Source organism: Suncus etruscus, chromosome 14 (assembly GCF_024139225.1).
Source record: "Suncus etruscus isolate mSunEtr1 chromosome 14, mSunEtr1.pri.cur, whole genome shotgun sequence".
In the NCBI taxonomy this organism is placed as follows: Eukaryota; Metazoa; Chordata; class Mammalia; order Eulipotyphla; family Soricidae; genus Suncus; species Suncus etruscus.
The window spans coordinates 43,543,987-43,569,165 of NC_064861.1; the positions used below are offsets into that span (position 1 = coordinate 43,543,987).

At 52.6% G+C, this 25,179-nt stretch overlaps 1 protein-coding gene across 3 annotated transcripts in view; it reads right to left on the reverse strand.

Annotated features, from left to right (window-relative positions):
* Positions 1 to 25,179, reverse strand: part of ZNF423 (zinc finger protein 423) — a 331,572-nt gene that overhangs the window by 148,031 nt on the left and 158,362 nt on the right. Inside the window, exon 1 of one of the 3 annotated variants that reach the window (XM_049786055.1) lies at positions 6,638 to 6,746. The exons of the other annotated variants lie outside the window; for them this stretch is intronic. The gene's annotated coding sequence lies outside the window, so the exon portion shown is untranslated. Of the gene's footprint in view, positions 1 to 6,637; positions 6,747 to 25,179 lie in introns of those variants that run through there. 3 annotated transcript variants of the gene reach the window in all.

Genomic DNA, 25,179 nt, shown 5'->3' on the forward strand with positions numbered 1-25,179 from the left:
ATTACAGCCCCAATATGTCTCCTGCACCCTTAACTCTAGCACCATCCCAGTAGGATGGAACCCCACATCCCACCACATTGCTACCCCCTTCGTGAGATGCAGGGAGAGGTTTGGGAGACCCAATCCCAGCCCCAAAGACTCCCCCAACCTAAACAGCCCTTGCCTGACCCCCAGTCCAGACACAGTCTTCACCAGCTCCAGTGGATCAACCACCCCCCCTATTATACCTATGTCTACACCTGAGTCCCCAGAGCCCTGTTCTAGGGTACAAGCACTGGAGCACCTATCCTCTGAACCATAACAGGCCCCCACCTCCCCAGGACTTCTCCCCAGGCCCCAACAAGGCTGAGTTCACAGCAGTCCAGGTGGTGCTAGGGGAGGTCACAGGCAGGGCACCTGAGCAGGTCTGTGTTGGAGTTAGGAGGGCATAGAGAAGAGCCACCCTCCCTCAGCGTCTGGGTCCCACTGAGAAGCAGAGAACAAAGCCCACGGGACTACAGAGCCACTCCCCATGGACAAACCCAGCCCCTTGAATCTGAGCAGGCTCCAGAAGTAAAGCACCTTAGGGGAGGCCTGGCCACAGGGTCCCACCCCTCCAGTAGAAAGCAACTGGTCTCTGGGGTCCTCCTCCCAAGCTGCAGCATGTTAAGGGGATTCAAAAACATCAGGTAAAAGGTCAGAGGCATTGCAAGAGTTCAGGCATCTGCTTCACCTGCAACTGGCCCAGTAAGATTCCAGGCACCCCAAGCAACACCAGGAATAAGCCTTAAGCTCATCCTTACTCCTGAAGTTACTTACTGCTGAGAGTGGGCTGAGGTTCTAGCCCTGAACTTCTTTAAAAAAAAATAATAATAATCAGGGGCCGGAGAGATAGCATGGAGGTAGGGGGTTTGCCTTGCATGCAGTGGTCCGAATCCCGGCATCCCATATGGTCCCCCAATCCTGCCAGGAGCGATTTCTGAGCATAGAGCGAGGAGTAACCTGAGTACTGCTGGGTGTGACCCAAACCCCCCCCCAAAAATCAATAAATAAAATTTCACTTAAGAAAACAAAAAAGGTGGCCAGAGTGATAGCACAGTGGTAGGGTGTTTGCCTTATACTCAGCTGCCCAGGACGAACCTGGGTTCAATCCCCGGCATCCCATATGATCCCCCAAGCCAGGAGCGATTTCTGAGCACATAGCTAGGAGTAACCCGAGTGTCACCAGGTGCGGTCCCAAAACAAACAAACAAAAAAAAACAAATAAACAGAAGAACAGAAAAGGAAAAAATGAAAACAAAAAAGGAGCAGGAGAATAGAAATCCCAATGATCATTTTCACAAAGTCCAGTGCCGCAAACCTAGAGTCTAAGCTTAGCAAAGACATAGGAACGTGAACACCAGGATGCCAAAGAAACAGATCAGGGGCTGAAGTCATGCTTTCCACACTGTGGCTGGGAATGAGCCCTGAGCACCCACCAAAATGACAACCAGGGGCCTAGCCTTTATAACAGACCATGCAAGCTCAGTTATGTGGGGCACAGAATATGAAGAACAACGAAGGACACACAGTGTGTCTGTGCTCCTGCACTCACAAAAGCTCCTCACCACCCACCACGCCACCTGTGAATTCTTTTTTTTTTTTTCTTGGTTTTTGGGTCACACCCAAAATGGCGTTCAGGGGTCATTCCTGGCTCTACGCTCAAAAATAGAACCACCATCTGTCCTGGGTCAGAGGTGTGCAAGGCAAGCACTCTACCACTGTGCTATCTCTCTGGCCCTCACCTGTGGATTCTTTTTCGTTTTTTTTTTTGTTTGTTTTTGTTTTTGTTTTTGTTTTTGGGTCACACCCGCAGCACTCAGGGCTTACTCTTGGCTCCATGCTCAGAATTCGCCCTTGGCAGGCACAGGGGACCATATGGGATGCTGGGATTCGAACCACCGTCCTTCTGCATGAAAGGCAAACGCCTTACCTATATGCTATCTCTCCGACCCCTCACCTGTGAATTCTTACCGCCTGCCCTTCTATAAAGGTAAAAACAAAGGCTCCTGACAAGGCGTGTCCAGTGGTCCGTGGCAGTGGCCTCTGGGCATGGAGATAGGGCACCAGACCCCAGGCTCTGTGCTCTGTGCCACCAGGACCCACGTGTTAAGTACCAAATCTCAGACAGGAAGCTATGTGAGTATGTAATGTCCCCCAGGAAGAATGACCAGGAGTCCTGAGGAGCTCTGGATCACACCACACTTTCAACAGACACTGCCTGGTGAGAGGAACACTCAACCAGGGTTCAGGGGCCCCGAGGACCAGGTCCACTGCCTGACCTCAAAGTATGGATTTTATACCTGAATCCCTCAAAGGCCACCTGCCTTAAAGGTGAGGGAGAGTCCCCAATCTAAAAGGACAGAGGCAGTCCCCAAACCCTCATTCCACTATCTTAACCCAATATCCCTTTTCCGTAATGGTTCCAGGCACACGCGTACGTATACAGGAGTACGCGCGCGCGCACACACACACACACACACACAAACTTCATTCACAAGGCTAAAAATCCTCCGTGAGCTAGATTCGTTGAGCACTTGCCAGAAGCCAACAGTTTTACTTTTATTTTTTTCTTTCTTTCTTTTTTTTTTTTCTTGTTCGTTTTGTTTTTGTTTTTGGGTCACACACAGCAACACTCAGGGGTTACTCCTGGCTCTATGCTCAGAAATCGCTCCTGGCAGGCTGGGGGACCATATGGGATGCCGGGATTCGAAACACTGTCCTTCTGCGTGCAAGGCAAACACCCTACCTCCATGCTACTCTCTGGCCCCAAGTTTTACTTTTAGTTTTATCTACTCACAGTATCCATCATAAAACATATTACTTGTAATATATGCATATAAACCACACTAGACACAATTCACAGGTGGCCGAAACAGCATCAAGACTACCTAGTTATACACCCTTTGGACAGCTGCAGACACTGAAGCCCTGGAGAGGGTGGAACTCAGAGAAGAAGCCAGCAAAGACAGGACAATCTGACTGCTGAGCCTGCAGCCTTATTGAGGTCTGTACAGTGGGGGTCCATGTGAGCCCAGAAGAGCTGGGAAAGCCACCATAATGCATGATAGCTAAGAGACCATCCTAATGGTGGCAACAATATATGGCCTGTAGGCCTAATATCCTGCCCCTGGAGCATCTAGGAAACAGACACGTGGCCTGACCCCACCAGGCCAGCAGCATGCCTGAGTCTGATGCCATGCCTGTATCTGCCAAGGAACCAGTGACAGTTTGTCTCAGCACTGGGTATAGAATAAGCCTCAACAAACTTTGAGTGTTTGGGACTCTGGATTTCAGGAGAGTTGATCCACCATTGAAGTTCAGGGCTCTGTCCCTGTGCACCATCCACGCCATCTGATAGCTGTCCTCAGACTTGGTCAGCTTCCTCCCAGAATGGGATAGGGTATCTCAACAAACAGCTGCCTGCAGGCAGCACCAAGAAGGGCTGAATTCCTATTCCCTGGTGCCCAGCAACAACTATCCACTTGGTGATTGAATGAATTAGTGAATGGGTCCAAAGTGCATCTCAATCCTGACCTAGTGGTAACCCTGGCAGAAATAAACAACAGGCTAGACAAAGGATAAAAGGATAAAATGATCAATGGATGGATGGATGGATGGGTGCATGGATATATGGATGAATGGATGAATGATGGGTACATGGATATATGGGTGGATGAATAGATTGAATGGATGGGGGTAGAAGGGAGAAATGCATGGATGGATGGATGGATGGATGGATGGATGGATGGATGGATGGATGGATGTGTATAAGTGGGGGAGTGCATGGACGCATGGATGGATGAATGAGTGGATAGGTGTGCAAAATACTGAAGTCTCAGTATGTAAAGAAAGTTCTTGAAAACTATGTTATGAATAAAAGCCTGAACGAGAGAACAAATGATTGAAAAAACACATAGGTGATCACTAGAAGGCACAAGGAGCCACCAGAGGAGGCTGGAGGCCTGGGCAAAGGCTGAGGACTGAAAGTTAATGAACCTGACCACTATCTTGTCCAACTGGACCCAGAGAGGCCTGCCCCCCACAGAGCTTGTCCAGTGTCATCAAAGTCCTCAGGCATCCATGAATCCTAATCGAATGCAATTAGCCCAGACTTTGGCATAGGCTCCATTTGTCATTTATTTAGAAGAATGGAGGAGATAGTGAAGGTATGTGTGGGTAGGGGTGCATTCAGCCTCTCACTCACCCACCCCCGACCCACACCATTGAAATCCCTGGAGGAATCAGCATTAAAAGAGACACTGAAAATGAGGGGAGGGTAGAGTTGGGGCTTCTATTTACTCAGACCAGAGCAGAACAAATGGACAAAATTAATACAATAATAAGCTAAGTTCCCAGGCTTTTTTTATTATTATTATTTTGGTTTTGGGTCATACCCGGCAGCGCTCAGGGGTTACTCCTGGCTCTATGCTCAGATATAGCTCCTGGCAGGCTTGGAGGACCATATGTCATGCCAGGATTTGAACCATCGTCCTTCTGCATGCAAGGCAAATGCCCTACCTCCATGCTATCTCTCTGGCCCCAGTTCCCAGGCTTTTAAAGCAATATGATGGGACTGGGGAAAGCTACCACTCCATTACATACCATAGGTTGAGAGACAGAGAGTGTGTGTGTGTGTGTGTGTGTGTGTGTGTGTGTGTGTGTGTGTGTGTGTGAGTGCACACTTGCACTCATGTGTGTGTACCTACACACACAGTATGTGGATGTCATCTCCTCCACTCACCCATGTACGCCATACCTCAAGGAACACATGGACAAGTGGGAGTTTTCCTGAGTGAGGGTGGCCAGAGAAGCATTTAGAGACCTGTCCCAGAACCCATTCATAAAAGGGTCTCACATCTCATATTCATTTCTTCCCTCATTCTCTGAAGTTACTGAGACCCTATCCTGTACCAGGCTCCTCTTCAGACCCTGTACAGTCTGCATGGTAGTGAGGAGGGGTCCGTGGAGCTTATATTCCATGGGTAGAATCGGGCCGCGGGCTTCGACTTGAAGCTGAATGTGTCCCGGACACACCACACACAATGCTCTGAATCTTTCAGAGTAAGAAATTGGGTAGAAGCCCTCAGGCCCTCTGGAGGACAGAGAGTGCATGCACCAGCTGGAGCTCTGACACACAGCAAACTCATGTGAATGTCCATTCCAGACCAATGCAGTCAGTACTACTGTCACCATGGCTGCAGGCGAATGGGAAGCCACACCCCACACACATTCCCTTTTCTCATGAACACCCCCAATTTCCCACCACCAAATATCCAGAGCTTCAGAAGGAAGCAATAAGTGATGACGAAAAAGCTGACATCACAGAAACCAAACAATGGACCTTGAAGGTACTTAACTAATCTCAGAGCTGAGGACCCCAACATCCTTCCCTTCTGAGCCTCTGCTGCAAGCAACAATGGCATCCTCCAGAATTGAAGGGAGGACTGGAGCTAATCACCTTAAGCACACACCCTGTTTTAACATCCAGAGCATACACCCTGCTCTCCTTAATCCCCTTATCCTGTCTTTCCCTAAACACAGAAGCACACAGTTTTAATCCCCTCTCACATCCTACCTGATTGGCTGACACAGAGTCCACAACTTACTCTCTCCAAATATAAATATCCTTTTCCCACCTACAATAAACTGAGTTATTCTCCGGGATTGGCTGGTGGATGCTTCTTTGTGGGTGCTCTACTCACTTGAGATCTACCTCACCAGTGACTTCTACATCCGGCGACTCTGACCTCACCAGTAACTCTACATCTTGAGGTCTGATCTTATTGGCTTTATTTACAGAGGAACTGTAGCCAACTTTTAGAAATTGGGACTGAGGGCCCCATCTTTCTGAGAACAGAAACTGCCTGTTAAGTGCCAACCATTTTCCCATTTCATGTAAATGATAGTTCTGGATCCTGCCACCATAGGTCTGATTGTCATGCAAGGTGAAGGCATGGACTGTGGGCACAGTCAGGTGAGCTGCCATAGGATGGGAGAGGACTGGCACAGAAGCAGTGCAGGTCTATGAGAAATCAGGGGCACTCAGAGGAAAGGATAAGCAGGGCCAGAATGGGGGTGCAGAGCCGTGTGGGAGGCCAGTTGGAGAGGTGACAAGGTGCTGTGAGCAGAAGCCAGAAGTGAGGAAGGAAGCAGGCAAAGCAGATCTGGGAGAAGATCATGCCAGGCAGGGGACTAGCAGGTGCAAAAGGCTAACTTGGGTACATTCCAGAGCTCAGAGCTCCATTTTCCAAGGTACGAAAGAGACGTATGGGGTGATGGCAGGCCCAGCTACTCATTCCCACGAGACCTAAGAGCCAACCCCAGCCTCACTGACGCAAACTCACTGTGTGGCCCAGTGCTGCTCTCTCAACCTCTCTGGTCTGGTTGCGGCAGCAGTTCATCAGGGCTCTGCATCCTCCAAGAGGCAGTGCCAGGGGAGGGAGGCCCACGCCAGCAACACCAGGCAGGATTGGTACTGCTGCCAAAACAGCTATTAACCCAGTAGCCAATAATAACACGCTATCCTATCAATTGGCTTCTGAAACGCTGTGCAAATGCAGAATCCAAGTTTGCCATCTCGGTAGCCTGGTTACAAGATAAACAGAAAGAAACTCACCAATTCCTTCCCAGGAAGAACAAGTGGCTGGTCACGAGACACCCCACTCACCGCAGAGCTCCCCAGCTCCCTTGAGACCCCGCAAAATCAGCCGCAGTCAGGGTCTGGCTACTGCCAGTCCAGAGGCCTCTTGGCACTCACTCTGTCCCTGGGAGGTGATGGCTCGGGGCCATGCTGGCTTTGTGGGTGGCAAGATGGGGCCCAGAAACCAGCACTCCAGCAACCTCCCTCAGCAGCAGTGCCAGCCAGGCGTCTCCTCCCAGAGCTGGGGGCCAGGATGGGGGAAGCAAAGAAAACAGAGCCAGACCCCCAAAACGAAATGCGCTCCAGGGCCCTACCCCCACCTGCAGGGCTCTGCCAGCATCCTCCCAACTCCCCTCCCCTGCGCGCCTCTCCTCTCTCCTGTCCCTCATTCCAGGAAGTTTCCTGCTCTCCGGATGGATTCCACACTGAGCAAACATTCCTCTTCCCAATGAGCCGGAGCCTCGAAGGACCCTCTGCATTCCTGGGGAGACCCGACCCCAGCCTGCTTGAGCTTTCCTCCCCTCCTGCCACCCTTCTGCTTACCTCACCCCCTGCTCAGCAGGCCCCGAGCTGCACCCCTACTCCAGCACCCAGCAGCCAGCGGGCAGGCCGGCTGGAGCAGCTCCCCACTGCCCCTCCGCTGACCTCAGCCCCGGGACACATCCCCACCCTCAGCCTCACAGCGGGGGGAGCGGGGCGAGTAGCTGAGCTTGGCTGAGCATCAGCTCCTGGGGAGAGGAAGCGCTGTGGGAGGAGGGGGCAGAGGCCCAGCTACGGGGCCAGATGTGGGGCCAGCTGCGGGCCCTGCACGCCAGGGGCCAGGCTGTCTGCCTCCCGCTGGGGAGCCCGGACGCTTTGCACCAGCACTGGGCAGCACAGGCAGCATGCCCAGGCCTGGCGCTGAGGAGGAGCTTGGAGCTTCCAGGACAGGGTGGGGGAGCCCGTCGAGGCCCCTGGGTGGGGTGGGTGGGAGCCGTCTTCGGGAAGCAGCTCTGGCAAATGGAAACCAGGCCTCAGGCGCTGGCCGCCTGCCTGCATGGCTTCAGGGAGGGCTCGTGTTCCCCCCGGGTGGCCCAGCCCCAGGAGCGGCTGTCCGGGAAGAAGAGGACAGGGCAGGCATGGAAAAGGGGCGGCCCTACTCCCACCATGCCACCCCAAAGTGCCCTCAAAAGCCAGCCAGCCTGAGCTCATTTCCTCTGTGGCCTCCCTTGCTAGGCCCCTCTCCTAGCCATAGCCCAGGCTTGGGTCAGGGTCCCATGAGCAGGACCACTTGGAAGACACTCGTCTCTGGGCCAATCTTCACCCGCTGCAGGGACACAAGGCGAGATCTGGGCACCTCCATGATAGTGATACTGAACTTCAGGGAGCCGCAGGGTCCTGACATCGACAATATCTGGAAGTCCCATGGATGACAGGAAAGACTTGGGGAGCAGGCTTCTCATCTCCCAGACTTCTGCCTTGAACTGGGGAACACCGAGAATAGCACCCAGGACTGCCTATAGGCAGTAGAGAGGGGTGACAGCAGGGGGCCAGGGCTGGGTGCATTTCATGGGCTTCCTCGGGGGAGGGGGAAGCAGCTTCTATCTGGAGCAGTAGGAGAAGTGGCACTTTTCAGGAAGGGAAGACGGAATAAAAACAAGATTCTGAGGAGGGGGGAGCACCCCGTGGTTCTGTTCATCCAGGCTCAACTGGCTCTGGGCTCAAGCAGGAAGGGCCCCAGTTCACAAACTGGGGGAGCCATCATGGACACCTCTGCAGACAAAGTTCATGACCCAGCCTGAAGTTCTTGTAAAGCATGTTTTCAGGTTTCTTTGAAGGAGGGGATGGGGGTGGGAAGAGAAAAGGGAGCCCTGAAGGTCTTTTTTCTTTTCAGGAAAAATAAATAAATAAAGAGCCTCCAGAAAAGGGCACAGAAAGGTCTCTGCATCTGTAACCACTGAACAAATTAAAATTAGCTCATTTAATCAGCTCCTAATGGCCTGGCTGTCCCGAGTGGGCCTCACAACCAGGCAAACTTCACAGCAGAAATGCACAGGCCAAAGTCAGTTTATCCAACAACAAAGCGGCTTTCTGACTAGCGCGGCAAAGTGGGGGCCCGAACACCCCATCCTGGAGGGCCCCACCGCCCAGCTCCGTCCTTTTGAACAAAACTGTTCTTTTGGCTTTTGTTCTAATTATCTAAACATGTGTGTAACTGCTCACAGAACTGTCTGAAGCAGCAAAAAGGTAGCCTCCTCCCACCCAGACACTGAGACAGGGGTACCACTCCCATCCCAGCACAAGCAGGCTTCGGTTCTTGCACACAAGGAGCCACACACACAGGAACCCCCTACAGGGACCCTCAAGGAGATCCCCACACATGGATACCCCCAGAGATATCCAAAGGAACCCCCCACAAGGGTCCCCCACCCACACAGAAACCTTCCCAGAGACCCCTGTGAAAGGAACCCACACAGAATTGCCCACACAAGGTCTCCCCCATAAAGGGACCCCCAGACGCAAGGATCACACACAGGGACCCACACACACACAGGGACCCACACAGGGTCCTCCACTCAAACTGGGGACCCCCCTCCCTACATGGCCCCACTCGCACAGCCCCATGCCCTCTCTCTGTACAGTTACGTGTGCAGTGACACCTCACCCAGGTCTCAGCCTTCTGCCCCGGGAGTGGGGGGGGGGGGTCCCCTGCACACCTGAGGCCCAGCTGCTGGCTTTATTTCCCTGGAGGTACTTCTCTAAGCAACTTGCCACCTGGGCTATATCATTAGGGCCATGGGGGAAGGGTGGGGAGAGGTCAAGGAAAGGGGGATGAGCACATGCGGGGTGGGGGTCAGGGGGGAAGGATAAGAACCCGGCCAATATACCTTCCCCCTTCCCTTGGGAAGTCTCAGCCCACCCTCTGTGCCGAGGCTGGAGTTGACACAGTATTGAGGTGACTCTGTGAGTCTTTCCCTCCGAGCTGGGGGGCAGAAATGGCTCCTAGAAGTGCTAGAGGATATTTGAAGAGTCTAATACCACTTAGACACACGGTGGACACCTGTATGCACCATGTCTGCTGCTCATGTGGGAGCGGCCACTGCACTTCATTTACACTACAGGGGTCTCAAACTGGTGGCCCGTGGGCCTTTTGGAGCCCTCGGTACAACATTTTGTGGCCCTGCCCTAGAGGAATCTTTTTTTGTTTTGTTTTGTTTTAGTTGTTTGGGACACCACCCCCCCACAATGTTCAAGGCTTACTACTGACTTTGCACTCAAGGATCACCCCGACTTTGCCTCCTGCAGCCCCCAGGTAAATTGAGTTTGAGACCCCTGATCTACAGCTCTCCTGGCCTCCCCACTCCCACTCCAATCCTCACAGTGAAGGCAATAATGGCCAGGCCACAGCGACCTGTGGAGGAAGGTGGCAGGATCCCTGCCAGGCTAACTCTGCTCACAGGTGTCTGCAGCCACATCTGAAGCTTCCAGCAAGAGCAGGCCCAGAAAGGAGCCTTCACACTTTACTGTGACCTGCTCTGCTGGAGCCATCATCCTAGTGGGGGATGCTGCCAGGTACATGCTGACACTGGCTCTATCATGCCCCCCAGCAATGGGCACAGCTAATGAGGACCTCTCCAACTTCCTAGTCGTGGGACACACTGCCTTCCAATGGACTGTAGGCCTGCATATGCCGTGAGGGAAGGTATCAGGGACACTGACTTTATTTGCACATATTTGCACATATACTTGTCATCTGCAAAGATGCCTGCCCACTGCCCAGTGTTGCCAGTTTCCTCCCTACAGAACCGGCCATCACTGCCACAGGAAACCTCCTTCCTGCCTTCTTCCCACATTGACATTCTACAGAGCCCCAACCCTGCACTCAGGAAAGATACTTTGAACATCTCGCCTTGTCTTTCTCTCTTCTGTTAGGCTCGGAGAGACCTTCAGGCTTTCACCTCAGCTTCCTGGCTTTTGGGGGAGGGAGCTGGAGCATCAAGGAAACTGAGTCTCACAGAGGGAAATAACTCTTGCTGGGTTTGGCATGGGGGCAGAAGTGAGACCAGACGCTGGCACAGATACTGCCCCTGTGGGCTGTGTCTGGGTCTCTGGGGGCAACAGTACCCAGCAGGGGTTTTAGTCCTGGGGGTGGTATTTGGTTGGCCTTGCTCTGGCGGGTCTGGCGGATTTCCTTTGGGAAGATTCTCCATCCTCGTCCCACTCTGGTGCCCACCCTGGAGTTTTGCAGAGCCGTGAGGTACGGACAGTGGTCCCCACAGCTCTGAGCACCTGCACTTGTATGGCCCCTCACAGAGCTAGATCTTATATCACCAGAAAGATCTGGCAGCAGCCAGCTCAGCCTTTCCTCACTTTGAGGCTCTGCAAGTCATTCGCTTCCTCTTCCACAGGATCCATGGTGCTCGCCATGTCCAGAGTATTCCCTAGCCATGCTGAAGGATGTGGTGGGCAGCGCCCAGCTTTCCCTGAGTCCTGAGAACTAAAGTAAAGTTGAGGGACTGGGGGACTTGCAGCTTCTACCGCTGGGGCACCGGCCTAGAAGGGGGCTCTGCCCATTATGCTGCCCGGCCTGTGTCCAGCCGATAGAAGGGTGTTAAATCCTGTCTTTGACATGAAGGCCTGGACTGAGGGAACCCAAATGAGAGATGAGGCCAGGTAGGACCGTGCTCCCATTCTCAGGGCTTCTGGGTGCCCATTTGGGAGGTGAAGCAGGCCCTCCGAGCAGAATTTGGGCCTCTAGGGGACCGAGGGCCATCATTGTTATCCTCCATTGGGGATGTGGTTCAGAGAGGGAAGGTCATTTTCCCCAGGTCAGACAGTGTGTAGATGGCAGAAATGCCCGCACTGCACTGCCCCATCTGGGGTAGCCTGTGCTTGTGGGATTAGGTTGGGTCTGCTGGCACTGGCAAGGAAGTAAAGGTGTTCTGTGCCCTGTTGGAATCCACCTACATAGCCTCAGGGGGGCTTGGACTGCTTCACTGGGGGGGAAGGAGGTGGCAGGTTGCAGAAACCCTGACATGCACCAGGACTGTGGGTGGCTTCATGCCAGTCCCTGGTGAGAGTGTCCCCACCCACTGCCCCTGCACGTGACAATTTGAGCTTCACCTTCTTTTCTGGGCCTCAGTTTCCAGGCTGGAGTGGGGCCCTGTGGGGGGCTGCTGTGTGGGACACTGTGTGCCTCTCCTTTGGAGAAGAAGTAGCGGGGCCCGAGCATGAGCTTAGCTGCCAGCCTCCACCTCTGCTGCCCTGTGACTGGCATCCTGCCTCAGAGCCCACAGGCAGCACTCCTGGGGGTTTCTGTGGGACCTGCCCCAGCCCTTTCACTAGGCCTCTTACCCCTTGCCCTCTGTCCCACTTCCTTTCCTCATTTCCTCATTTCATTTCATTACATTTCCTCATTGGGGTCACTCTTGGCTGTGCTTAGGGGTTTATCCCTGGAAAGGTTCAGGGGACCACGGGGTGCTGGGAAGGAAGATGGGGGCAGCTGTGTGCAGGGCCGTAAGCCTGTACTTAAGCCTATCCACACCCCAAACATACTGTAGTACTCAGGGCAGCTGTATGATATAGCCAAAGGACTCCTCACTAGCACGTCTCTGCACCCTGCTATATGCAGATGTGAGTGGTGACTCCCAATCCTGAACCCATATGACTCGAGCAACTCCAGATTCACACTTTGTCGGGTCCTAGGAAGGTAGCAGAGTGCATTTCCTAAGTATAAGGGCTGCTGCAGAAGCAATTAGGCATTTGATGTCTCAACAGCAATATGTAGGTTGACAAATATGACACCAACACTGTAAATAGCTCCACACAACTCAGGCCGGACTCTGCTGCCAGATGAGAGACTTGAAAGGATACTTTCTGGGCCCAGGCTGGCTGGAACTTGGAATCATGAGTAAGAAGAGTCCAAACCAGGGGCTGGAGAGATTGCACAGCGGTAGGGTGTTTGCTTTGCATGCAGAAAGATGGTGGTTTGAATCCCGGCATTCCATATGGTCCCTCGAGCCTGCCAGGAGCGACTTCTGAGCATAGAGCCAGGAGTAACCCCTGAGTGCTGTTGGGTGTAACTCATACCAAAACAAAACAAAACAAAACAAAACAAAAATGAAGAGTCCAAACCACCCAGCTCCTCATCATCCCAGAAGAGGTAGAACTATACCACTCCTGCAGCCTGGGAGAGAAAGGGGAGACCCAGCAGGGAAGGGGTCAGACCCCAACACCCAATAGAAACCCAGTCCAGGGTTCTGTGGCCACCATCCCAGTGGCCTACAGTAAACTGTAAACTGGGGCTGCCCTTTTAACACTTCCCTAGGACCGGAGAGATAGTATAGCAGGGAGGGCATTTGCCTTGCCCACAGCTACCCAGATTTAATTGCCAGCACCCCATAGAATTCCCCAAGCCATGCCAGGCATAATCATTGAGCACAGAGACAAAAGAAAGCCCTATGCACAGCGAAAATATATATATATTTCTTAATCTGTAAAAATAATTAAAACTTCCCCTCCCTGTCCACCACGTTGGCAGTCCACCCCACCAGGTGGCGCCTACCTGGATGCCTCACATCCAGCTGGTGTCCCCACACCTGGAGCCAGAGAGAGGCCTGGAAGTGGTTTGCAACGGCAGATGAGACTCCAGGGCTACCCTGGCACCTGGGTAATTATGCCCCACCTGACGCACCTGCACAGATCATCTTACCTACAACAAATATGCTAAGCACCAACTCAGCCTGGAAGAAACAGGCCGCATGTTCCCTTCTGACAGAGGCCAGGGCTTTCAGGCTCCCATAAGACAACTTGTCTGCTCATAGGATATGGAAGTCCCACAACTCCTCAGAGGTAACTCTGGTTATACCAACTTCTTGGTGACAATTCTTTTCAACCACAGAAAAAGGACAGCAACACAGGGGAGGGGGGAAATCCCAAAATAGCAAGCAGGTAAAAACATGCTAATTCCATAGGATGAGACACTCCTACCAGCACCAGGGGTGAATCCAGCCCTTATAGGGCCACCCTGGACTGCAACACTCATTAAGGAGAAATCTGGCTTCGAGCTGGACACCAACTGCAGGGCTGCCCATTCTTTCACCGCACAGATTTCTTTTTTTTTTTTTTTTTTTTTTTGGTTTTTGGGCCACACCCTGTGATGCTCAGGGGTTACTCCTGGCTATGCGCTCAGAAGTTGCTCCTGGCTTCTTGGGGGACCATATGGGACGCCGGGGAATCGAACCGCAGTCCGTCCTAGGCTAGCGCAGGCAAGGCAGGCACCTTACCTCCAGCGCCACCGCCCGGCCCCACCCCACAGATTTCTAATTAAAAGTTAAAGCAGGGGCTGGGCGGTGGCGCTAAAGGTAAGGTGCCTGCCTTGCCTGCGCTAGCCTTGGACGGACCGAGGTTCAATCCCCCGGTGTCCCATATGGTCCCCCAAGCCAGGAGCAACTTCTGAACACATAGCCAGGAGTAACCCCTGAGCATTACCGGGTGTGGTCCAAAAAAAAAAAAAAAGTTAAAGCAGGCACCTTTCTTCTCAAACCTGGCTAGACAGGAGCACTGGCCTATGAGCAAAAATACATATGTGCACACAGACGCCCTTGTAGGTGGCCGGGCAGAATCACACATATTTGTGCATGCGTATGTACTGAATTCCTGTCTTACCTGCAGATTTGATTCCAGTCTCCCATGCACACCCATACCCTGAAGAGGAATCTCCAAGTTCTGGGTCCGAAATGTGTCAAGATGGAAGAAACTCAGGACATTGCCTCAGGAGCTGCATTTCCAAAGAGGGGAGCAAAGTGCCCCACTGAGACTGAAGAAGGTGAGTTTTGTGGGCTGTTCTGGTGTGGACACTTTGAGCCTATGTGATTTAGCAGTGCGTGCAATGAAAGCCACAAGAAACATTAATGTGACAGTGCCTATGGTCCCTGTGACCTGGTTCCTAGAAAGAGTGTGGAGAGAGAACACGGCCCACCCAACACTGGTTTATGTTCAGGTGGCCTCTCTGGCTTGGGGACATTCAGGGAAGAATACTGGGATGGCTCCCCCAACAGTAGCCTGTGACTGGTCATGGGCCGACTAGGACTGAGAGGGGAGCCCCTGGACAGGAGACAGTAACAAAGGTGCATCTCAGCCAAAAGAGAACCAAGAGAGGGACCCTGAATGCAACAGGGCAGAGTCAAGGCCACAAGCAGGGCAGTGAGTTCACAGAACCCTCCTCTGGGTCGCAGGAAGGAATAGCACATGGGCTGTGAGCTGTAGGAACTAGGGGGGCTGGCACGAATCAGATTTTCTTCCCTATTTCTAGCCAGAGCTGCTGGTGACCACCTGCCTGAGGAAGGAAGGAACAGAGCTTTCATCACACCTGGAGAAAATCTGACATCGAAAAGCCAGGGAGATCCTTTTTTCCACCCACCTCACACACATACACCCCACATATACACACACTGAAGAGGAGGGAGACTAGGGGAACCTTCTTGCAAGGAGACACATCCCTCTGGCTGAGGGTGGTTCTCTTTACTTCCAACCACCTGCCAGTGCTGCAGGGAAACAGAGGTCGCTTTCCCAAATGTCCCTTTGGTGACCATGAAGTCACTTCCACCACTGAACCAGGCTCTCCTAGTGCCATGGAATCATCTGGCACCAACATGCATCCACTGTGTGCCCCAGGCGAGGCAGGGACAGAGAGAAGTCACAGTGAATCCACAGCTCACGGTGTCTGGGTACGTGTCTGGAGCAACACGCACACACACCCAGTGTGTGGGGACCATGATGCTGATCACATATATAGAAGCTTGTTGATTCCAGAGAGGTCCATCATGCCCAGAATCACAGATCAACGAACAGGACTAGGGGCTGCCTGCCACCCACCATCCCTGGGTGCCATCAGCCAGGGTGAGCACATGGGAAGTGGGGAACCTGGCTGCCACGGCCTCCAGAACCCAGACTGCCACTGCCCCGCCCCCCTCCAGCTGCCTTTGCGCCTGCTGCCACCGCTGCTCATTTCCAGGCAAATGTTCTAGTTAATTAAAACACACCCAAGTGCTCACACGCACATGAAGCCAAGCTACAAAAATCTGCTCCACCAAACAGCAGCTCCTCCAGCCTGGGATCCGCACAAGCCAGGGAGACCTCCAAAGCTGTTGTTATTGGCACTGAGCCTTTGCTCATATGATCCAGCCGTGCACACAGACATGTGTGTACATGGTGTGCACATGCATATACATTCCTGGGGCTTCACACAAACCTACTGGAAAGCATGGGGTGTACATGTATCTATGAAACACACACACACAAGTTCAGGCCTGTGGGCACATACCCCAATGCCCGTCGTTCAGGAAGCCTTCTCCCATTCTAAAAACCAGCCATGTGGTGAGCACCTGAGCGTTTGCAGCAGGAATGAATGAGGGAATCAATGAAGCAGCTGGTCCGTGAAGTAGCAGCCGGAGGAGCACAATGCTGCCTGAGCCCATGGCTGTGCGCAACTCAGACCAGCGGGCTCAAAGGAATCGTCCAGGGAACAGGAAGTGCAGGTGGTTGGGGGGTGGAGACGAGCACATGCCCACAAACACCTGTGTGTGCTAGACAACCTTTATTCCCAAGTCTGGGAATGTCTAAGAGAGAGTAGCGGCCCCATCTTGGAGCTAGGAGTCTTGGTTGCCATCTGAAGAAAAGTAGAGAGGTCTAACTGAGCTTCCCAACATGCTGGCCCTTAACCTGTGCCTTGGCCATTAAGGACCCATAGTCAGTACCAGCAGGGCCTGTCCAAGTTTGGGCTCTCACACATGCCAGCCCACCGAGACATCTTTGCTGGGAGAACCACAAGCAGTCAGTTGGGGAGAAGGATGTGTCCCTAAGGGAAAATGCAGCCAAGAAGCCAGAGAGATAGCACGACGGTAGGGCATTTGCCTTGCACAGTGTATGCAACTTTGACCCCCAGCATCCCATATGGTTCCCCAAGTCCACCAGGAGTAATTTGAGCACAGTCATTGGAAGCCCTAGGCATCACTGGGTGTTCTCCCCCATCACTAAAAGTGCACACAACCACGTAGAATTCTTATGGGAGCAAGGCAAGGACTTCTGTCCTTGTTGAGTAAGGAGCACAGCTGCCTCAAGCTACATCTAGTGAACCAGACTTCTTGTCTGTGAGGCTTGCAAAGCCCTGAGTAAATGTGGAGGGAAGGGATGAGGAGAGCGGTGGAGACAGGCCCACACACCAACCACATAGTCCCAGTCACATGAACCTCTACGCTTAAAGACCAGGTATATCATACAGCAGGCAAGGCGCTTGCCTTGCACATGGCTGACCTGGCACCCCATAAGATCTGCTAACTCCCTTGGGAGTGATCCCTGAGCACAGAACCAGAGTAAGCCCTGAGCATAGCCAGTTGTGGCCAAAAAAACCTAAAAGGAAAAAATAAAAAGAATCTGCATTTAACTATCCATGGGCCATTGAGGCTATTTAAAAAGGGAATCAAAGTATTCTTTCCTTCTTTGAAGGTGCTTTATTTCTCAGCCAGCTGCTGAGTTGTTAGGACACCAGTTCTTGACTGCTCAAACAAAGAGAACTCAGCATTTCTCATGGCTGCCAGGGCCCTTGAGCCTATGTGGGGACCCTCAGGGAACGTGGCCAAGTCCTTGCTCTTCAGGTACTGCAAATATGGTGGGGCAGGTGAGAGAAAACCAAAGATGCAGACACTTTCTAAGATGTGGGTCTTGGGGTGTGAATGAGAAAAAAAATAAGCAGGGCAGAGCCCTCTGTCCCCACGTACCCTGCTGGATACCTTCACTTTGTCTTTCCTCCTGCGCTACTCAGTGAGAGGTGGGAGCATATCCATCCAGCTCTTCCAACCTGTCCACATGGCCACACCTTGGCTCTGAATTGTGGCACATGGCCTGAAAGCTAACAGACCATTTATTCAGTGAATGTGTGGATAAATAGAGTTTACAAGGGAGAGTCAAACAACAGAGTTCACTTCATACCTGTCCAGAAGTCCAAGTTCCAGCACCAGCCCTCACAGCTCAGTCCCTCTGCAGACCGGGAGCCTCATCTGGAAATGTGGAGCCATAAGAACTTACAAACATGACGCAAACATGATGCCAGACAAAGGACATGTACTGATGGGCCAGTGAGAGAGACCAGGAGAATAGTCAAAGCAATATCGAAGTCTCATCGCTGGCCCTCATCTACAGGAACCAATAAAAAGACGCCCTGGATAGGAAGGAGACGAGGAAAAGAGACAAAGTTTAGAAAGTGAGATGGCAGAAGGCAATGGCCCACAAGCAGCCACTCCCAAGTGGAAGTGGGGGAGAGAAGGGGCTCACTGGGTCAGGAGAGAAGAAAAACACCTACATTATCAGTAGTGGGGTCCACCCAGAGACCAGAAAGCTCCAGGGGGAAAGGGGGCAGAATGGAGAATGTGGGGCTAAGAAGAGCCAGACCAGAGCTTTCCACTACCAACATGGGAACTTCAAAGTCACATGTCCCTCTAGGGGCCGCCATGCTTGGGGGTCAGAGTGTGTCTTTCTGGCCTTGGGAGCCCCATCCTCCATGTGAAAAGTCCTTTTGGTTTGTTTTGGGGCCACACCAAAGCTGCTCATGGTTTACTCCTGGCTCTGCACTTAGGATCACTCCTGGCGGACCCTGTTGTCCCCGTGCAGGGATGTACACTGTGCTGCTTTACCTCTGGCCCTCCACATGGAATTACTTTCCCCTCACCCACCAAGCACAGCACCTATGTCCTTCCCCACCACCTATCTGTCATTCCTTCTATTTCTTTATGCTCTTCTTCCTTCCTCCCATTTTCCTCTTCCTTCCCAGAGAGGCCTATACCACCCATGACAGAAAGAGGCAGAGAAGGAGGAGAAGAGGGAGGAAGAGGAGAAAGAAAGGGAGAACAGATGAAAAGAAGGGAGAAGGTGGAGGGAAGGGAGGCAAAGGGAGAGGGAGAATGAGGGGAGGGAGGAGCAGAGGGAGGAGGAAGAGAGGATAGATGGGACTGGTTCTGAGCTCAGTGGCCACACCCTACTGCTCAGAGAAGAGGTCCAGGCCCCTCCTTTAAATCCAGTCCAGGAACCAAGGGAAAGCCCTAGGGTAGCTGTGATTCCATGTGAGATCCCATCTCTGGTCAGAACCTCTGACAGAGGGGGTGTCACCAGCATGTTGGGCAAGGAGAGGGTACTGAGGGGAGATGGTCAGAGCATGGCCTCAAGAATAGTATCCTCGGGCCCAGAGAGATAGCACAGCGGCATTTGCCTTGCAAGCAGCCAATCCAGGACCAAAGGTGGTTGGTTCGAATCCCGGTGTCCCATATGGTCCCCGGTGCCTGCCAGGAGCTATTTCTGAGCAGACAGCCAGGAGTAACTCCTGAGCATCGAAGGGTGTGGCCCCAAAAAAAAAATAGTATCCTCACTCCCGTGTGGAGTGCACCTGGGTGAGCCTCCATCATCGGCTGTCCCTGGGCAATAGCACGGTGCCATCCTCGGGACCATCAGACTGCTCAGTATTAAGAAGTGGCTGTAGGGGCCGGCAAGGTAGCACTAGAGGTAAGGGGTCTGCCTTGCAAGCGCTACCAAGGAAGGACCGTGGTTTGATCCCCCGGTGTCCCATATGGTCCCCCCAAGCCAGGGGCAATTTCTGAGCACTTAGCCAGGAGAAACCCCTGAGCATCAAATGGGTGTGGCCCAAAAAAACAAAACAAAACAAAAAAAGAAGTGGCTGTAGTGTCACATGAGGCACTGCATGTCCCTTAAAGAGTACCCTTCTAGGGCCAGAGCAATAGCGCAGCGGTAGGGCATTTGCCTTTCACACGGCTGATCCAGGATGGACTTCGGTTTGATCCCTGACATCCCATATGGTCCCCCAAGCCAGGAGTGATTTCTGAGCGCAAATTCAGGAGTCCCTAAGCATCACTGGGTATGGCCCAAAACCCAAATAAAAAAAAGGACTCCCCTTTTAGAAGAAGCACCTCCGCCTGGACACATGAGTCAGGCCAGGGTGCTTAGGACTAGGGGTGCTTTCCGAGTTTCTGCACCATTTATCCATGTCACCACCTATGGCCAGGTACAAAGGGGCATCCTCCTCTTCTCAGCCCAACTCCTCACTCAACAACACTCATAGGACCCTCTCTCAGAGACACCCAGGGTAGCCATGGTACCAAAGTTTAAGTCAGAGGCCCTGCCAAAACTACTGCCAAGAGGGGGCGCTGGAGCAGCACCACAGCAGGAAGGGTGCTTTGCCTTGTAAGCAGCCGAACTGGGTTCAATCCCCAGAATCCCATATGGTCAGTCCACCAGCACTTTGAGAAGGGATTCGTGACTGAACAGAGAGAGGAAGAGGGGGAGGGAAGAATGAAACTACAGAGAGGAAGTGGTCTCACTCTGTACTTAAGAGGCTTGAGCCATTCTCCTGTGAGCACTGGCCTTGGAACCCCACATCCTGGCTTTTCCAGAGATGTAAGGTCCTCCCCTCATAGCCTCACACCAATGGCTCCTTTCTGCTTATCCCAAAAGGAACAGGAGACCTCAGGTGAGGAGCATAGGGTATGTGCACTGGTTCCCATTTGCTCTGGCCAGCCCATATTGGCCATTGGGAATGGCTCAAGTTGGAGCAAACCGTAGGCAGCTGGGCTTGGGAATCCACAGGGTACAAAGCAGCATTCCATAAAGCATTCCAATGGAGCAACACTCCATTCCCCCTCAGTATCTTCCTATAAACCAGGGGGGCAGCGGAAGGAGTCAAGGGAGACAAGAACTGGGAGAAGACAAAGAAACTCAGAAAATGTCCTTGAATTCAACCAACTATTGTCTTTGATCATCTACTGAATTTTCAAGTTGTAACCCTGAAGTAACTCAGCCTGATATACCAAAGAGATTTAAACTCCAAAACTGAAAGAAACCTTTTCAGACTACCTCAGGAAATTTTACCTCAGGCGGTAAGAGAGGGTCCTGCTGAGAGACCTTGGTGTGGCCCTGAGGCCCCACCACACTGGCCACATCCCTGTTTAAAGTCGGCTTTGGGAGTGAAGATGAAGAGAAGAAGAGTAGGTCAGGGGAGGTGGTTCACCAGGCTCCTCTGCCCACATGGAAAATCCAGAGGAACTCCCTGCCCATAGGACTCCAGTCCAAAAAGAGCAAGAAAGCTATCTGGGACCCCATCCTCCCCCAAGACTAAGTTCTCAAAGCCCTGCCCCAACTAGAACCGCTTCCACCAAACTAAGATGCTTCCAGCAAAGGTCCGGAAGATGCAGCAAGGGCACTGTCAGGTGGTAGAGCCAGGGACTCGCCACTGACTCTGCACATGAGAGGCAGTTGTACCAGGCACCAGCGGGCAGAAATCACAACCCAAGAAACAAGGGGTGCTTGCCTGGAACAGGACCCTGGAGTCAAGCAGAAAACTGAGGTCCAGGCCAGCCAAGAGGATCTACAATGGAGCAAAACCATTGGATAGGTTGACATCAGGTGGCCTAGCGGGAGGCAGGTGGAGCACGGGTGGGCAGAGCCTCCTCCAGGCCAATCTTCCAGGACCAGCAGCATCCTGTCCCCAAAGTTCCATCTGCTCTGGACTCCCAACTCAGTCACTGGGCAAGGTGGGCTCAGCCAGGATAGAACAATAGAGACCTTGGGTGACATGGGGATGGGGGTACAGAAAGAATATGTGAATGTTGTATGGATTCCAGTAGCAGCCACTACTGCCCTGGGTCTGCAGCCCTCTGTTCCCCCACAGCATGACCTCCAGGTATCTGCAGGGACCTGGAGGAGCCTCCATTCCAATCCTGCTGCTCTTCTAACTATGCCCTTCAGAAAAGACCTTGTCATTCACACCAATGCCCAAGCTACAGACCCTGGGGGGAGCTAGTAACCCAGCTAGGAAACAGCTGGCAAGTGCCCTTGGTTCCCTGATTCCACCATCCACACCCATGTATGTCTCAGAGCAGACGCCGATTCCAAAGAGCAGCTCTTGCAATGTCAAGCCCCTCACCTAAGTGCCCCTACCTAGGCCCACAAGGCCCTATATGCCTCACCTTTGTTCACCGTACTCCATACAGGCTGCATGCTGGCTTCTAAACCCTTCTGCACGATTAGACCCCTCACCTCTGAGCATGAACACACATCATCCAAGTCTGTTCTTTGGAGAAGCCTGCGACTCTCCCATGTCCAGCCCTCCCTTGAGAACCTCTGGCCAAGAATGAGATTCCCCATTGTGGTCACTCCTCTCCAATGTCACCACCCTCCCATGCCCAACACACATCCTAGCACACAGGTGGTACCCATTCAGTGTTTCCTGAAGTCTCCGGCTTGCAAACCCTGGCAGGAGGCAGAAAGGCACCTGGAGCCAGGAGCCCCTGGGGAACACTCCAATGGAGACCCAAGCACGGGGCCACTCTCCTGGATGCTCCACACCCTTGGGAGCACCAGGGGCACAGAGGAGGTGACACGTGCCCCCAGAGATAAAATACGGAACCTTCCAGTTCAGGGACAGATTCAGCTAGTCCCTGTTTCCTCCTCAGAGGCAATCATTCTCAGCACAGGCTTGTCTGCCCTAGGGTGGAAAACGCCACACAAGCCTCAGCCTTCCTGAGGACACCACTTAGCCTCAGGCTCCAGCCCTTCAACCTCCTCAGGGTTCTCTCCCACCTCTGCCATCATGACTTGGACCAAGAAACATTGTCTTCTAGTCTCCTCAAACAGATTCCCAAAAAGACTCATTTGCTGAGTTCTCGTAGTACTCTGGAAGTCTGTGCACCAGAGCAATAGAACAATGAGTAGGGTGTTTGCCTTGCACACTGGCAACTCTGGGTTTGATCCCCAGCTCTCTGTTTGGTCCCCCAATCACCATCTAAAGTGGTTACTGAGTACAGAGCTAGGAGAAACTCCTAAGCATCACCAGGTGTGGCAATAGATAGATAGAGAGAGAGACAAAGAGAGAGAGGAGAGAGAGAGACAGAGAGGGGAGACAGAGAGGAGAGAGAGGAGAGAGAGAAGAGAGAGAAAAAGAGAGGGAGAGAGGGAGAGGGAGAGGGAGAGAGAGAGAGAGAGAGAGAGAGAGAGAGAGAGAGAGAGAGATCTGGAAGTTTGGGGCCAGAGGATGATAGTTCAACAGGTAGGCAGGGAACTTGCCTTGCATGCTAACAACCCTGGGTTAGATCCCATAGGTGTGCTTCCTGAGCACAACCACCACCACCGAGAATGACCTTAAAGCTATATTAAGTAACAAATGCCTCTGGATTTAAGGCAGCACAGGCTCGCCTTTAGCCAGTCAGCCCGTGCCAAGAACTGTGCAACTGCTGTCCCCTGGGCTGATGCAGGTCCTCAGCCACCCATCATGCAGCTCCTCCTCTACTTGGTTTGTCCTTGGTACCCACCATCTTCTGAGCTCCTGGGTCAGGCCTCTCAGCACCATCAGGCCTCTTCTCCACCCAGCCCTCCCGTTGGCAGGCTGGCTGTGCAGCTCAGCAGGAGAGCGGCACGAGCTGGTACACTGGATCCAGGAGAGTGGGGATGTGAGGAGGGAGGGAAAACACCCCACTGCTCCCGCCTCCCTGGGCAGGGCCCAACCCAGCACCTTCATTTCATCTGTTACCTGAGTTCCCATTCACAGAACACCTCCTGCAGCCTGACAGTTTATTAACAGCCACTAATAAACAGAGTTCAGGCCTCCCAGGCCACAGAGGGAGGCGGGCGGAGCCTGCCCCAGCCCGCTCACTCTCAGTACATCTTTGGCCATAAGGGAACAATTAAGAAGAGCTCCCCTAGGTTATATTTAGAAGAGGGTGGAGGGAAAGGCTTCCTCCCGTCATTTTCATTCAGTGCCACAGGACTAGCCTGGCTCCGCCTCCCTGCCCCCAGGCCACCAGCTCCTCTGGGCCCCTACCACCTCGGCCCATGTCCAACGCAGGTTCACCTCCAGCCCAGCCTCTGCCCAGCCCTGATTATGCCCGCGTTTAAAAATAAGATGTGAAAGATGCATTATGTAAGACCTGTAACACTCTCCTGCCCACCTCCGACTCTGGAATCAAAGATCATCATTTCTGCCATCAAAAAAGAATGAAAGAAAGGCAGGAACAATGAAAATAGCTGCCCGACAGGAGCCGGATCAAAGACGTGGGCACAGAAAATGAGGAGCCAGGGGGGCCTTTAATTACTGCCTGCATCCTCCGTGTCCCGTGGCGAGAGGGGAGAAGAAAAGTTTTGAAGGCCACCAGGTTCCACCCCGCTGAGGCTCCTGTCTCCACCGCCAGCTCCAGTTCCCGACAAACTCGCGCCTTTCATTTCCCTCCCTTTTTTCCCTCCTTTTTCTCTGCCCCCCACATGCCAGACAGGGACTTCCAGCCTCCTCGGTGCTCACTGCCCGCCAGCAGAGAGAGCTGAAAGGGGCTTCTTGAAGCCCCCAACGATGGAACCCAGCCCCCTAGGCATGCTGGCAACCTGGGTGAGGCCGAATCTACCAGACCTGAGGGGTTGGGGTGTTCCAGGGGGATGGGAAACCACAGAAATCACAACCACTTTTTTTTTTTTTTTGGCAAGTCTCCCTGGATGAGAGGGGAAAAAACTCTTCAAATTCACATTGGGCAGGCCTCCGTGGGGCAGCAGATCAAACCTGAGGACCGGCTGTTTGAGCTCAGCAGCAGAAAAAAGGATTGCCCAGGGACTGAGCTTAAGTAGAGGCTGGATTAAACTTCAAACGCAAACTCCCCCTTTTTCTACACAGCAGACAGTCATGGCTAATATTGCAATATGGAGTCTGAAAATGCATTACAAATAACTTACTCTGGACAGGGACTTGAGCCTTTTGTACCAAGGGGAGGAGCCTGGGAGATCACTTCACAATGGGAGCCCGCCCTCTTGCTCCACCCGGTTTGGAGTCCCAAGGGAGGGTGGGTGGATGGGTGGTGGCAATGTCAAGAGCCAAACTCCAGAGAAGCTGAGTGAAATGTGGCCTTGCTGGTAGGCTACACAGTTTGGGAGTCTGCATGCAATTCATCAATGAAGAAAGACACTAGGTGACCAAAAGTTTCCTAAACTTAAATAATCAAACTGTTTGATAATGAAAGTCCTAACACTCTTAAAACACACAATCCATGGAGCTTACCGCCTGAGTGTAGAAACTCAGTGAAAAAGGAAAAACTTAAAAACTCACGGGTGGTGCAGATGGGAACAAGACAAAAAGATCTTTCAATACTGCCAGAATGACACCAGTTCCAAGAAATTAAAGCCAAATTCAGGGTTAGAGGGGGCAAAGGTTAGTGGGCTTTGGAAGTAAGAGGCCCAGGTTCCATCCCAACACTGATTGGTCAGTTCCCTGAACTCTGAGCAATAGAGGTTGGGGGGGATGGCTTCTAAGAGACTTAATGTGTGTGTGTGTGTGTGTGTGTGTGTGTGTGTGTGTGTGTGTGTGTGTGTGTATGTTTTGGTCTTTGAGCCACACCTGGTGCACTCAGGTGTTACTCCTGGCTCTGCACTCAGAAAAAGCTCCTGGCAGGCTCAAGGGACCATATGGGATGCCAAGAATCAAATCCAGTTCTGTCCAGGGT